The sequence below is a fragment of the Diabrotica undecimpunctata genome, chromosome 1 (assembly GCF_040954645.1).
Source record: "Diabrotica undecimpunctata isolate CICGRU chromosome 1, icDiaUnde3, whole genome shotgun sequence".
NCBI classification, from domain to species: Eukaryota; Metazoa; Arthropoda; class Insecta; order Coleoptera; family Chrysomelidae; genus Diabrotica; species Diabrotica undecimpunctata.
The window spans coordinates 57,795,061-57,810,129 of NC_092803.1; the positions used below are offsets into that span (position 1 = coordinate 57,795,061).

A 15,069-nucleotide genomic window follows, 5' to 3' on the forward strand; every position below is an offset into this window, starting at 1 on the left:
TATCAGTTTCAGCCCAAACACCTTACCAAATGTTCATTTTCATTTATAAAGAATTGTTGTATTGTTATTTCCAAAGACATCGTTAAAAAATAAGAACTATCGATATTTTATAATTTGAAATGGGATTATAAATAATTTCATTAAAAAAAACTTATAAAAGGTATATATTCTAAAAATGCCCTTTCGCGTTATATCACAGAACTATTTCGGACTAATAAGTCTATCATCAGTGCAGTTTTATCAAGTTTACATAAGTAAAAGTCACCAAATATGTGGGTAAAAACCCTTTAAATGTTATTAACTTTGTAAATGAATATATATCTGTTGAAAAATTTAAATGATGTTTTAGTTATAAACAGATTTAATTTAATTTACAAAATTAACAACATTTAGTGTTAATGGAGTATCCCTCGTAACTGCACTGATTAGTCCGAAAACGTTCTATGATGGAACTCGAAAGGGCATTTTTAGAATATATTATATCGTACATTTACAGAGGTTTTTTTAAATAAAAGTGTTTATGATTCATGGTATACAGTAAACAGCCAACTACAGAAATTTCATTTTCCTTGTGGGTTATAAATGTTTAAAAGTCTAGGTGGAGTTGAAAATTCCTTGAAGCAAGTTTTCAAATATGTGTTCCTTCCCATATAATCGAATTTAAAATTATTTTATAAAATGGAGTTCGTCTGACGTTTTCAATTTTTATCTTACGCCACAATTAGTTTACCAAGTATAGACGCCCAAAAAAACTGTTATTTAAGTTTTCCTGTGCAGCGTGAGTTGCTTTGAAAAAAAAATTCAAATAAAATATTACTTGCCATATGACCACCTTTAAATTAATTGTACACGATAGCACCTATGGCGCTATAGTTTATTCATCCAAAAATTTATTAAATAAACATTTTTATATTTGTAACTTTCAGAGTTTCAACGATCATTGAATATTTATTTAACAACCGGCCTAAGATTCGATTATCTGATCGGGCACATAGACAGGGAACACTTTATATATCTACCAAAATATACATATATATATATATATATATATCTACCAAAATGCTACAGCTAGCGTAAGACTATGTGAACAAGAAACAAATAAATTCTGTATGCACCGAGGGAAACGGCAAGGAGACATCGTCTATATAAAGGTATTCCCAATGCTGTTGGAATATAATTGTAAAAAATCAGATCTGAAGGAACATAGTATATATATATATATATATATATATATATATATATATATATATATATATATATATATATATATATATATATATATATATATATTCAGGGATTCTACAGTATTCACTGCCTTCCCTCGCTCAACCGTTTCCATCTCTCTCTGTTGTCCCATTCTCCATCGTTTAGACCTCTCTTACTCATGGCGTCGTCTAGTTCGTACGAGCATAGTATCAACATAAATGGAGAGAAGCTCATTAATTTGAGATTTGCAGATTGCGTCGATGATGCAATAATAATGTTGGAAAATTTATTTCACGCTTCCTTGGAGGTTGGACTAAAGATTATTATGAACAATATGCAAAACATGACTAATCTGGTGCTAAATCGAAATATTGCTGTTGGTGGAAGGGATATTGTGCAGACTGCATCTTATAAGTACTTAGAAAATGAAAATAGGCTGGGCATAGATAACCAGGAATGTGAGCTCCCACGTCGCATAGGATTAGCCTAAGCAGCGTTTGGTAAATTAAACTATGTATTTAAATCGGACGTACCTATATGCCTCAAAAGAAAAATCCTTGACCAATGTGTATTGCCTGTACTCACTTATGGAATGGGAACATTAACACTCACAACAAAGGTAGTGAATAAGAAACGTGTGACTCAGATGGCTATGGGGCGCCAGATGTTGGGTGTCTCTCTGATAGACCAAATCCCAACGAAAAAATCCATCGTTGAACAAAAACAACAAACGTTATCGAAAAAATTGTGTAGCTAAAAGGGAATTGGGCATTGCATGTCGCCAGATTATCAGACAACCGACGGACAAAACATATTGTCGAGTGGAGACCAAGACAAGATGCAAGAAGCACTACGGAGCAGAGTACGCCCACCAAACCTGAAGAGTGTTAGCAGTAACTGGATGCAAGCTGCACAAGACAGAGAGAGATTAAAAGAGCTGAGGGAGACCTATGTACAGCGGAGGACACATATAGGTTGATGATGATGAACACTTTATAATGACGGTACTGGCTGAAAAACTTTTTATACCTCCTATATTTTCACATTCTGGATGACTGTGGTCACTATTTTCATTAATAGTGTATTAGTGTAGTAAGAATCTACATGATAGATAAACGAGAAAACATGGTGGTGCGTATTGGAAGTTTTGCGTATGGTGAGATTAAATAATAAGGAATTAAGGGAAAAAGTTTCAGCGAGGTCGTCAAAACATCTAATACCACAGATTCATGAATATCTTTTACACAATATTTTATGATATTCTTTGTCGGACCCAGTGTTATGATTAATTTTAAAACTTTTTTGAAGAGAAGCTTCTATACTGACGTTGTATTACTTTTTCTCTATAGTAAAATGCTTATGCAAGCATTACGGAAGTAGCGCCACGACACGGCGTTACGGAAATAGCGGTTCGTGGTTCACAGTAAACAGTTGGAAGAGTCCATTTACGCGACTAGGAGGGTCCGTTAATTTTTTTAAATTTATTATTTTTTTTTTCTATTTAATTTTTTTTTCTATAATACAATATTTACTTAAATATAAGTTAGTTTTAAGCTAGAATTTATATTTACAGTTTTTGATATGTTCGTAAATCGTTTTTAATATATTGATATCTCTAGAGAAAATCAAATTGTTCAGGTAGACGGGAAGTGGAATTTTTAATATAATAAGATTATCATAAAATTTGTTTATGTTTACTGATTCGTGGGAACATTCAAGAAAAATATGTAATAAGTTACCTTCTTTTCCACACTTGCAATTTAGGTGACTCCGCGAGACCCAACTTGTACATATGAAGGGGGGTAAGAGCATGATTAGATCTTAATCTGTTTATAACCCTTATGAAATGGCGATTTGATAGAGTATAAAACCATCTTTTTATGGGTATTTCAGGCTGCATTTGTTTGTAATTATTTTCAGTTCTCGTGTTTCGATAATATGTTTGCCATTTTTCTTTTTGATGCTGTTTACTATTTATATCAATGTCTGAAAAGGGGAGTAAGTTCAAGGGAGCTTCTTCGCCTATGTCTAGGGCAGATTTGGCTAGGCTATCTGCTATTTCATTGCCCTTAATGCCCGCGTGTCCCTTTATCCATGATATAATAATGCTTTTCCCTAAATTTGTAATTTTATTGTAAATAGTCATAATTTCTAGTTCTATATGATTTAGTTGTTTGGACCTATGTACGTTTGTTAGTCTGTCGACGACACTCTTACTGTCTGTAAATATTATGCAGCTGTAGGGTTCGTTACTATGTATATGCCTTAATGCAAGAAGAATCGCTGTCATTTCAGCAGTGTATATCGATGATTCAGCTGGCAATTTCAATAATTTTTTAAATCCACTTTGAACATTAATTAATGCACATCCTACTTTGTTTTGTACTTTAGATCCGTCTGTAAAGTAAAACTGATAATTTGGCCATTTATGTCGTGTAAATGATTGAAAAGCGACTGGATCTAAATTACTGTCCATAAAAAAGGTATTAATATGTTTTTTTTCAAAACCTTTTTTTTTTTAAATTTTATTAAAATCTATAAAAAAAATAATAAATAAATATTAAAATTAAGTACTTTATTCAATTTTAAAAACATTATTTAAATTCTAACATTACAAAAAACATAGTATAAAGCTTCGTGCTAGTCATCAGTACCGATTACTGTACCACTTTTTTAAGAAACTTTAGATTATTTTAATTTAATAGCATTTCCCCAGCTGTGACTATATATCTTCTAGTCTTCATCATCCAGCCCCATTTTCACATCCATTGTTGGATATAGGCCTTCTCCAAACGTCTCCAGTTCTCTCTGTCTCTAGCTGCTGCAATCCAGTTTGTTTCTATTCTCCTTAGGTCGTCGGTCCATCGGGTGGGTGGTCTGCCTCGACTTCGCTTGTCGGCTCTTGGTCTCCACTCCAATATTCTCTTCGTCTTCCGTCTTCCATTCTAGCAACATGTCCAGCCCACCTCCACTTTTGTTTATTGATTCGCAGTATAATATAGTCTACGCCAGTTCGTCGGCGTATCTCCTCATTTCTCACGCGATCTTTCAAGGTCAGGCCCAGCATTGATCTCTCCATTCGCCTTTGTGTTACCCTCAGTTTTTCGGCAGTAGCTTTCGTTAAAGTTAGGGTCTTTGCCCCGTAGGTCAAGACTGGTAGGATGCATTGGTTAAATGCCTTCCTTTTCAGGTGAATTGGGGTGTTTGTTTTAAAAATGTCTCTCATCCTTCCATATGCCGCCCATCCCAACGTGATTCGTCTATTTAGCTCGCAGGTTTGGTTGTCTCTGGTTATTCTAATTTCATGACCCAAGTATGTGTATTTATCGATTAATTCTACCTTGTTGTTATTGATCTGTATCTCTTCGCTGGGAACCATATTGGTCATCATTTTGGTTTTCTCGAAATTTATCTCCAGCCCAGTTACTTGAAGTATGCTTTAAAATTTAAGATTTTTTAAAATATTGCGATATACGTTTATCAGACAATTTGATGTTTTTTCATGCAATGCATTAATTTTTCTTTAAATTTCGTCTATGGAAAAGCGTAACTGATATATAATATCGTCTTTAGGAAGATAAGAGCCACATCTGTCAGCGCTATTTCACAAAAAATTTAAAAAATCACTAATAAAAAATCAAACATGGACAATAAAATCAGAGGATAGGAAAAGGATTGACGCATTCGAAATGTGGTGCTGGAGACGGATGCTACGCGTCTTGTGGACGGAGCACAGATCCAATCAGTCGATTCTCGAAGAGCTAAACATTCAGACCAGACTCTCCTCTCAGTATCTTCAAATGTTTTAAAGTTTTTTGGCCACATTGTGAGAAGAGACAATGACAACTTAGAAAGACTAATTGTATTCGGAAACGTAGAAGGACGTAGAGGCAGAGGACGCTCACCTATCCGATGGTCAGATCAAGTACAGAAAGCCACTGGAGAGACGTTTTCCGAGTCCATGAGAGCAGCCCAAAATCGCAAGAGATGGAGAGAATTGACAGCCCGCATTGTAGGAAATCACGATCCTCAGCAATGAGGAAACGACAAGAGAGAGAGAGAGAGAAAAAATCAAAATCTGACAAAAACCGTTTACCACCGACACACAACATCCGACTACCTGTGGTAAAAAAACTTACATTATCAGTGCCCACACCCCAGAATCGTAAAAAAACTCCCTAAAGAGAGATGTCTACACTAGACACCAATACATGCTCACAAACAGACATGCCAAGAGAAAGCACCACCGACACACAACATCCGACTACCTGTGGTAAAAAAACTTACATTATCAGTGCCCACACCCCAGAATCGTAAAAAAACTCCCTAAAGAGAGATGTCTACACTAGACACCAAAACATGCTCACAAACAGACATGCCAAGAGAAAGCATATTATTAAGTCATAAATTCGATTCCACTTTACTTTATGTTAATTTAATAAGTTAATAAACATTTTCCTCCAGCTTCATAAAATATGCGTCTAAGAAGGTATAAAAATAAATACCGATTTTTGATTAATCCCCGTACTACGTAGTGGCTGCTCCTTATTCAGTAATTTATGACAATGAAGTTTCATCAAACTTTAGCAATATTGAGAATATTACGTGATTTAAGAAAGTTTATTCTGTAATATCGAAGTTGGGATTAAGTGTCTTCCAGACTTTATTAAGACTAAAGTCAATAAATTTGCTCTACAGATTTTAGAATTAAATTAAATTTTAGATACCTATAATTAACATATTGGTATATGGGTACTAATATAATAATTAAAAGATATCTACCCACGGATACCTTTAATTTATGTCAAGAAGTACGTCAGGGCTGCATATTTTCACCAGTAATTTTTAATATATACATGGAAAATATATTACAAGTGACTCTCGAAGGAGAAAGTAGAGGCATCAAAATAAACGAAATTCCAAAATGATCTAACTTTGCCGTAATCTTCACCACTTGTTGGGGGAAAGCTTACTGAATTCCTTTCCCCAGAGTGTACAATACCAAATATTTTAGGACCAAGGAACTGTTAAAGCTATTCCTTCGATATAAGTAAGCAGACTTGACGGCGATTATTCCCTATGTGTTTCATTTTATCGAGTTCTACTTAAAGAAAAATATAGAGTAATCGATAGATACTAGAGATTTAATAACGAAAAAATATTTACACAACAATTATTATGAATAAAAAAGTTTGGTTTACAACATTGATCATTATTTATACCGGTATTTAAATAGCGCGCGAATATAGCGCAAACTAATTCCTTTTTCACTGCATTTTAGAGACCAAGAGAGATAGCGTACCGCACGTTCGGATAGCAACTTGAGAACACACACTTGTCTGCAATTAATTCCCTTTGCTGAAACCAATTTTTATCTAAAAGTATGACAGGCCGGCAGTGGTTATAACTCAACGCCCTTATAACGGAACTTATGAGACAAATATTTTGTAGGTCAGAAGTACAGTCACATAATTAAAGTCAATTTGTAAAAACCAAAAATACTTGTTTTTACAACAAATGATATGTTGAGGATACGGCAATTCTAGCACCATCCTTAGAGGACCTGTAGCATATGTTAACTATGATTGACGTTATTGCATATCATGATTTAAATACCTGAGCATCACGGTGGGGAAAAATGCGATTGCATGAAAAAGTTAAACCAAGAATCAACTATGCAAGAACAACATTTGTCAAACTTAAAAATTTCCTATTAGCTCTCAGTGTACAGCTGTACAGTTGATATCAACAAGTCCTCACAGACACTTCATCTAAGGACTAGCAGCCCCAGTGGATTCCTACGTTGTCATGTGATCAATTCCTTTTATAACTTAAACATAATAGTTTTTAAAGATCAAAGATATAATTCAAAGTCAATCTAACCACATTTAAATGGTTTTTACGCACATATTTAGTGGCTTGAAACTTGCAAATCCAGAGAGCACTGATGATGGAATAGTTATTCCGAAAACGTTCTGTGATGTAGCCGGATAGGGTGTTTATTAATAAACCTTTTATAATTATACAGGAAATTTTTTAACTAACATTTTTGTGATACATGGTATACAGCCAACTGGAGGAATTTAGTTTCCTTGTGGAAATCAATGAATAAGATTAAAATAAGATAGGATAAGATCTGTGAAAATGGCAACAGTACTCATCTAAAACAATATTAGCAGTTTTTATACAAATGTTAGGTTGCAAAAATTTATTCATAGTAAAAATTTTTTTTCCATAGCCAATATTTAAGTGTTGCTATAACAACTGTTTTGAGTAGATACAGTATCACTTTAACCGCAAGGGTGGATAAAGTGACACTTTAACATCAAGAGTAGATAAAATGTTTTAACTTTTTTTATTCCATAAAATTTACAAATTCAAACACATTAAGGATTAAATGGTATTCTTTCGCATACATCATCCTAGATTTTGTGGCAACAATAAACTTTCTGCTTCCAACGCTGCATTTTCTACATCTGATGGCAGGTTTTCCTTTCTTGTGTCAATTCTTTTCTGTCCATTTCGTATTTATTCACTTTGTACACAAAACGCAACAATATTCTCCGAAAAAACCAAAACGTAACATTTGTTTGACATTTGTTGAGAGAGTAATTCATATCCAGCAACGGAGCAACACAATTGCGATTTTTGTGCTAAAAATTACAATTTTCTTTGAAATTCTATTTTTCACCTGAACTTGAAGTCATGCTACAGAAAAAAATGTTGTATTGCACACGACGATAAAATCGCATTATCTTCTCGAGCATAATTAGTGTCTCGACTGACGTCTCGAAAAACGCTCTCGAAGATAAAGTACAATTTTATCGTCTTGTACAATAAATAACTATAAACTTTGCTTAAATTAGCATTTTTCTGACAATATGGTTCAGATTTTATACATAATACAACGAGATAAAGAAACCACCAATGGTTACTAAAGAAAAGGCTGCTAAAACAGTTGAAATGTTGTGTAGACAAGCCAGGCAAAGGACGAGGAGAAGGCGACGGCCTTGCGTTAAATTTTGGGGATATTCACAGAGCTTCTTCGGGAGCATGTCGGGTGGTTAATTTGATAAAAACACGGATCAGGAATATGTCATTAAAACAATGATTTGTTTCAGAAGGGCTTTCTGGACGCATGGAAGGTAGCTGTGGCTAGTTCTTCATCTATGACAGGTATTGCTGTGCAACAAAATTGAAAAACCACGTGAAACCAATCTCCCCCTGTCCTTCATGGTGACTCACTGCCACGAATGTCACTCTACGGGTTTTACGGGGAGAAATAATCGATTGGCAAGGTGGAGTTCTGAAGGGTGGGCAACTCTGAGGACGGTTCAAGGCTGGATGAAGCCTTTAGTCTCCTCAAAGTGACCTGCTCAGGGTGAATGTAACGATATGTAAAGGGGATTTGGGTAAATGTTTGTTGTTCGATGTTGTAGGCCGATATCAAAATTACATGGCTGTACATTTTTTGAGAGATCTGGTTAGAGAGGCGAGCGACTTTATATCTTTTTTCAGAAAAGACATTAAAAACGATCATAGATATAAAGTGAAATATCAACTTTATTTCCGTTCATGCATGGGACTTTGTTTGAGCGTAGTGACATATTGTGTTTTCTGGGAAGTGGTTGGTAGATCATTACGTATGGGTCACCTACGTATGAGAGAGAAGGTATGTAAGATGGTGCCTTGACAATTAGGACACTTAGAAGCATTTGCCATGAGACTAACGAAATATTTGTGTTGTTATCCGCAATTGAGACAGGTAATAACTTTTCTATTGAGATTTCCGTTTTGACAGCATCTCGAGCAGTACGTTCCACGGATCGGAGCCACGTTAAACAATTTGAGGATATCCTAGCGCAGTTTTCTGTCCATCATAATACCGTTAGAGAGTTCGAAGTCTGTGAAAACCATTACACAACTTGTCGGAATATCGCTACAATGGGCTATTACGCGAACGACTTTAGTGGATGGAAATTCGGATTCAGTGAAGCTGTCCTCGATATCTTTTGGTGAGATATCTTCGTTTACACCTGTGATGAGAAGATGACGTTTGTGTCACGATTATTAGTTGTCATCATTATCATCATCCAGCCGTCATTTATCGGGTCCACTGCTGGACATAGGTCTCCCTTAAACTCATCTATTCTTTGCGATTTTGTGCTTTTTGTTGCCAATTTTTGGTGATACGCCTGATGTCGTCAGCCCAACGTGTAGGTGGTCTTGCTCTACTACGTTTGTCTGCTCTTGGCCTCCAATTTGTAATTTTGCTCGTCCATCGTGAGTCATGTATTCTCGGTACATGGCCTGCCCAGTTCCATTTTAGTTCCGCTATGCGTTCCACAACATCAGCAATACTCGCCCTGCTTCGCAGATCTTCGTTTCTTATTCGGTCCCGCAACGTCACTCCCAGCAAAGACCGTTCCATTCGTCTCTGTGTCACTCTATATTTCGAAGCCATAGTCTTGGTTAGAGTCACAGTTTCTGCCCCATAGGTCATGACCGGTAATATGCATTGGTCAAATACTTCTCTTTTGGGGCTAATAGGTATGTTGGCCCTAGTCTGTCTCGCAGTTTTTCAGCTGTCCACGCTAAAGTAATACTTCTTTGGATTTCGCATGTTTGATTATCCCAGCTGATTCTGATTTCATGACCCAAATACGTATATTTCTACACCAGTTCTACAACTTTGTCTTGAATGGTTAAATGGTTTTTGGGCACCATATTTGTTATAAACTTAGTTTTGGTCAAGTGTATTCTGAGGCCCATCTTCGAACATGCAAAGTCCAATTTATTCAACATATCTGTGGCTTCTTCTAAATTATTTGTGATAAAGGAAAATGCCATCTGCGAAATGGAGATGGTTAAGCTTCTCGCCGTCTATTGTTACTCCTCTGTGGTCCGAATTGACCATCTTAAAGGCATACTTTAATGCCGTTATGAATAATTTCTGTGACAATGTATCTTCTTGCCTTATCCCACGTTTTATTTTTATTGGTCGGGTTTGATAGTGTACCTTAACAGTCATAGTAGCATTTTTGTAAATATTGTAAATAAGTTCACTATACCTATGGTCAATGCATGAGGCTGTCTACTTTGATCGTGTCGAACGCTTTATGAAAATCTATCAAAGTGTGAACAAGAGGTTTGTTCTATTCTATAGATTCTTAGTGTCTTTACTGTATGGAGTTGATTATTGGTACCATAATTTGATCGATATCCTGCTTGCTTTCTCGGTTGGTAGAAATCTAATTTTTTCTCTAATCTTGATGTCACTAACCTAGTAAAGAGCTTGTATATGTGGTTTAACGGTCTAAAAGGTCTATAATTTTCTAGGTCTAGGAATAATTATATTCTAAGAGAACAAAAGATGAGTAAAAAACTCAAAAATATTTTTGACATATCATGAGGTCATACATAGACAATATGGAGGGACCCGTCATTTAAAAGAAGGTAAAAGACCGAAGACCAGGAGGAAGAACTTCCACAATCTGGATTGGGCGGACCACAAGAAGTTGCAAAAGACCTATGTATAATGTAATAGAAATCAGCAGACAGAAGTCTATGGAGACGGACCATATACGATATAACGATGACTACTACACTTCCTCCAGGGGGTCACTATTCAAGAGAGAGCTACTTGTATATGATATTTCGAGCCAGAAGTAATGGCAGCTGATATTAAGTTGGAGCTTGACAAAAGGGCAGATAAGAGTAACTAGGATAGTTAAGCATCTATGGTAATATATATTGAAAATTAAGAATAACAGAAACAAGAAAGTAGAAGAGACAAGAATAATCAACTAATAGAATACACACCATGGAAGAAAAAGACATAATAACAAGAAGGTTTTTTGGTTATATCAGAGTTTAGAAACCGAATAATTACAGATTAAATAAGACAAGCAATCGACAGACAAAATTGGAAAATATCAAACGACTATTAACCTAAATAAGACTAAATACAAAAGAGGCTACACATATCTGTCTTGCTATCTCATTCTTATGTGAAAAATGAAACAAAATATTTGAAACGGTAATAAGTCGTCTACAAAAAGAATAAAAACAACCTTATAATAACATCCTCCAATTTTTTTTTATCTTATGAACGTCCTCTTTCCTTTTATTTATTCATGCACACATAATGGGAAGCTTTAACTCAATTTAGTTCAAAGTGTGCATTTCTCTTTGAAAATAAAGTTATAGAGGTGAAGAGTTTGTCTGGAGTCTAATAGGAAATAGTGATAAAATACTTTCTCACCTGCTTTTGTAAATTTTCTATGCGGTGGCGTATTCTACATGAAAGTTTGATTTTACTTGTAGAATTATTTAAATATTTACCGAGGAAAATTGCGCACTGCAAGTATACAATTTAATTCCAGTACATCGGAAAATGTGAATAGAGAGTTCACATAAATATTTTCAGATTACTATTTTGCTGATACAGTAAAACTAAAATAGTGTAGATAATAGGATTATGGTAATAGTCACAGCAGTGATGTTATAAAAAATTTTTTAGAACATTTATAGATTTAAGTTTTATACATTGGGTCTTAACGTATTAAACAAAAATATAGATTCTGTCCTTACGAAACTTGCTTTATATTTAAAATCGCAAATAAAACAGTATTTAAAAAAACTTACAATGAAGTGTAAAACTTCTAATGCAATTCTTATTCTTCTTCTTTGTTGCGTTCTGCACATACGATGACCTGAATATAACAATTGGGGTCATCCTGAAGGGGGAGAGAAGATGTTCTGTTCAATCTAGAACTCGCTAGAGTTACTAGAAACTCCCCCTTTCAGATTGGGTATGTATCCCCATAGAAATATTAAGCAAGACGATCGTATGAAATTCTATTTAAACAAGCATGTAAAATTAAACATAAATATACATAATCAAATACACCATTATAAATAAAAAAGAATATATTACTTAAAAGAAGAAGAATATAGTACAAACTTAAATATTAGTCGATGCGAAACGACACCAAAAGATAACCATAAACAAACCAAAAAAAAAATATCGATTCTATTTAAAAATAACTAAAATCAGTAAACAAATTATATAAATTTAATTACAACTCCTTTATATCTGCAATTTAAAATACGCGTGACAAGTGCGTTAAGAAAGGTGAACGAATTAACGTAAAAACACAGCTGTTTGGAACTAAATATGGTACATGTATGGTACAGATGCACCCTTGTACATGGAATTTTGATATACGGGGAGAATCAAAACTACCACAAAGTTTGTTAATATTATATAAAGGTTTATATATCGTTACGAAACTGCAACATTCTTTTTATGTAGACATGACTCTGTCTGTTTTTCAATGTGCCTCCAGTAAGGTGTCATTCCATCGTTTTCGTGGTCTTCCTACTGATCGTCTTCCTAATGGGGAACCGTCTCTTGTCGTCTTTACTACTCTATTTGTTGTCATTCGGCAAGTGTTTTCATCTCTGCTGTTTCTAACATCCTTTTTGTCCTCTCTGTGTCACGTGGCATTTCTGCCACGTATGTCAGTATTGGTCTGATGACTGTTTTGTAAATTCTGCCTTTCATTTCTTTCCCGATATTTTTATTTCTCCATATTGTTTCATTCAGCCAGCCTGTGGCTCTGTTTGCTCTATTCACTTGATCTTCCACTTCAGTTTCGAGCTTTTCGTAGCTAAATAATGTAATTAATTTATATTTAAATGGGAATAAGCCACATTAAAGGTTAAAATACGTTTATTGACGTTTCAATTTCCACTTCGAAATTGAAACGTCAATAAACGTATTTTAACCTTTAATGTGGCTTATTCCCATTTAAATATAAATTAATTTAAAATGCCACAAGAAAATAGCTTCAGAACAATAATAAATAATGTAATGCCTAGATATTTAAACTCCATCACTTGTTCTATTATCTGACCTTCCAGCTCCAATTTACATATTAGTAAATTTGCTGTTATAACCGTACATTTTGTCTTTTTTTTTTTTGGGGAAATTAACATGTTGAATTTTCTGTCGGTTATATTAAATTGGTGTAAATCGTACGTTGTAAATCGTCTTCACTTTTATTGCGTCGTCTGCCAGTAGATTATACGCCACATTTGTACATTTCGAAAAAATTGTGACATTGCAGCGTTTGGTTTCAATTTGATATTTATTGAAGTGCTGTGGGATATACAATATTTTATGTTTTTCCTTCTGGTGTGTAAGAGGAAAAATCAGAAGGTTTTCCGACGCATGATCAGGCCACATAGAGCTGTCCATGTGAGAAGCATAGATATTCTAACTTTAATCCACCCACTTGCAACGATTGTCCCTATACTTTATTGATAGTCATTGCGAACAAACGTTTGAATTCGAATGATAAATCTATCGGGATCATTGGGATACGTGGCAACAGTCCATCATCACCTTTAAATTGTCTTCACCAGTCATAATTGTTGCCTCGATAACATTGTTTATCATTTTCTTGACTGAGAATCTTATGTTTCGAAGAAGAATGATGGGTACGCCAATTTTCAATAGGAACGTGCGGTATCAGGCCTGGCAAATCAAGCGATTTCAAGAATTCAGTTGGATAGTCGACAACTTCGTCTTGATTCGCCACAGTGTCCATGGACTTATACGTTGTCGTTTCGACGGGTGCTTCATCCTGAATGGTTAAGTTGATGGTATTTATATACATGTTTTTGGCCGCTAATATAGCACGCGTAATAAGCCACTGATGATTTTTGTAGTTCTTTGCAATGTTTCGGAAAACCTTTTGCACCATTTCGTGCTTTCTGTGATCTTAGAGAAGTTTGCTGGCAAGGTTATACATTGCTTACATTCAGCAATTTATATTCGCCCGTTTCCAATATCCACTAATTGTTTTGCAAAATTTCCAACCAATGCATCCTTGTAGTTGTACAAACATGTTGGTTTTCAAAATCCAATTTCTGTACATGAGCCATAAAACTGATGATTTAAGACATGTATTAAGTTCAATAGCGCGTGATGAACGTGATGTAATCGGCAGTGTTTGTCGAAAATCACCAGACAATAAAATTAGTGCGCCACCAAAGATCTGTGTGTTTCCTCCCAAATTTGAGAGACATTGTACATATAAAAATCTTTAATTTACATTTAAAATGTTTTATGGTATAATAACGACGATTATGAAATTTTAACCAAAAGGGAATATCTGAGCCCTTACTTGAAAATGGCGACCAGGTATGGGTCAAGCCAAAGTTACCAAAGTAAGTTAAAAGCATAACATAATAAGAATAAATTAGGTAAGGTATGGAACACCATGTGAATAGAGGTGAAACCTGCAGCTATGCACCTTTATGTATGCATACAAGAGTGGATAGTTGAAATCTATTCTATCCTATGTAAAATTTTTCGCTGCATATGTAGGTATGCAGTATGTAGGTACCCATCTCAAAAAGTGGTATAGCTTGTCTCAAAATATATCGTCTTGGTTTTACACTCTATAATGGAATAACCAAAGTTATTGGTTCTTAGTGACAAAACATCATAGGCGGGCTCTATGTAAAAACAATAATACGATTTTACTTAAAAACCTCAATTTTATTGTAAAAAAATGTTTTATCACTAAATTAATTCAGAAAATCAAAGTTCCTGCTACTGGTACCAACATTTTTGGGCTGCATCAGGTCGAAGGTCATTCTTTTTTATTACCTACCAAGTTATAAATTCCGTACAAAAATTTTTGGCCAAAATAACGCATCCCCTCCCCTGAGTGATAGGTTTACCTTTCCTGTATAGCCACCTGTACCAATAAAAATTGACGGCTTTCTGAAAATGTTATTATATATTGTAGGCCCTTTAAAGCCAAACAGAAATTGGAGCTTGTAAAA

The 15,069-nt window shown here is 34.7% G+C and overlaps 1 protein-coding gene across 5 annotated transcripts in view; it reads right to left on the minus strand.

The window, feature by feature from the left end:
* The window catches only part of LOC140449622 (serine/threonine-protein phosphatase 2B catalytic subunit 2-like), a 727,881-nt gene that overhangs the window by 298,597 nt on the left and 414,215 nt on the right, over positions 1 to 15,069 (minus strand). The gene's annotated exons all lie outside the window — the stretch shown is intronic.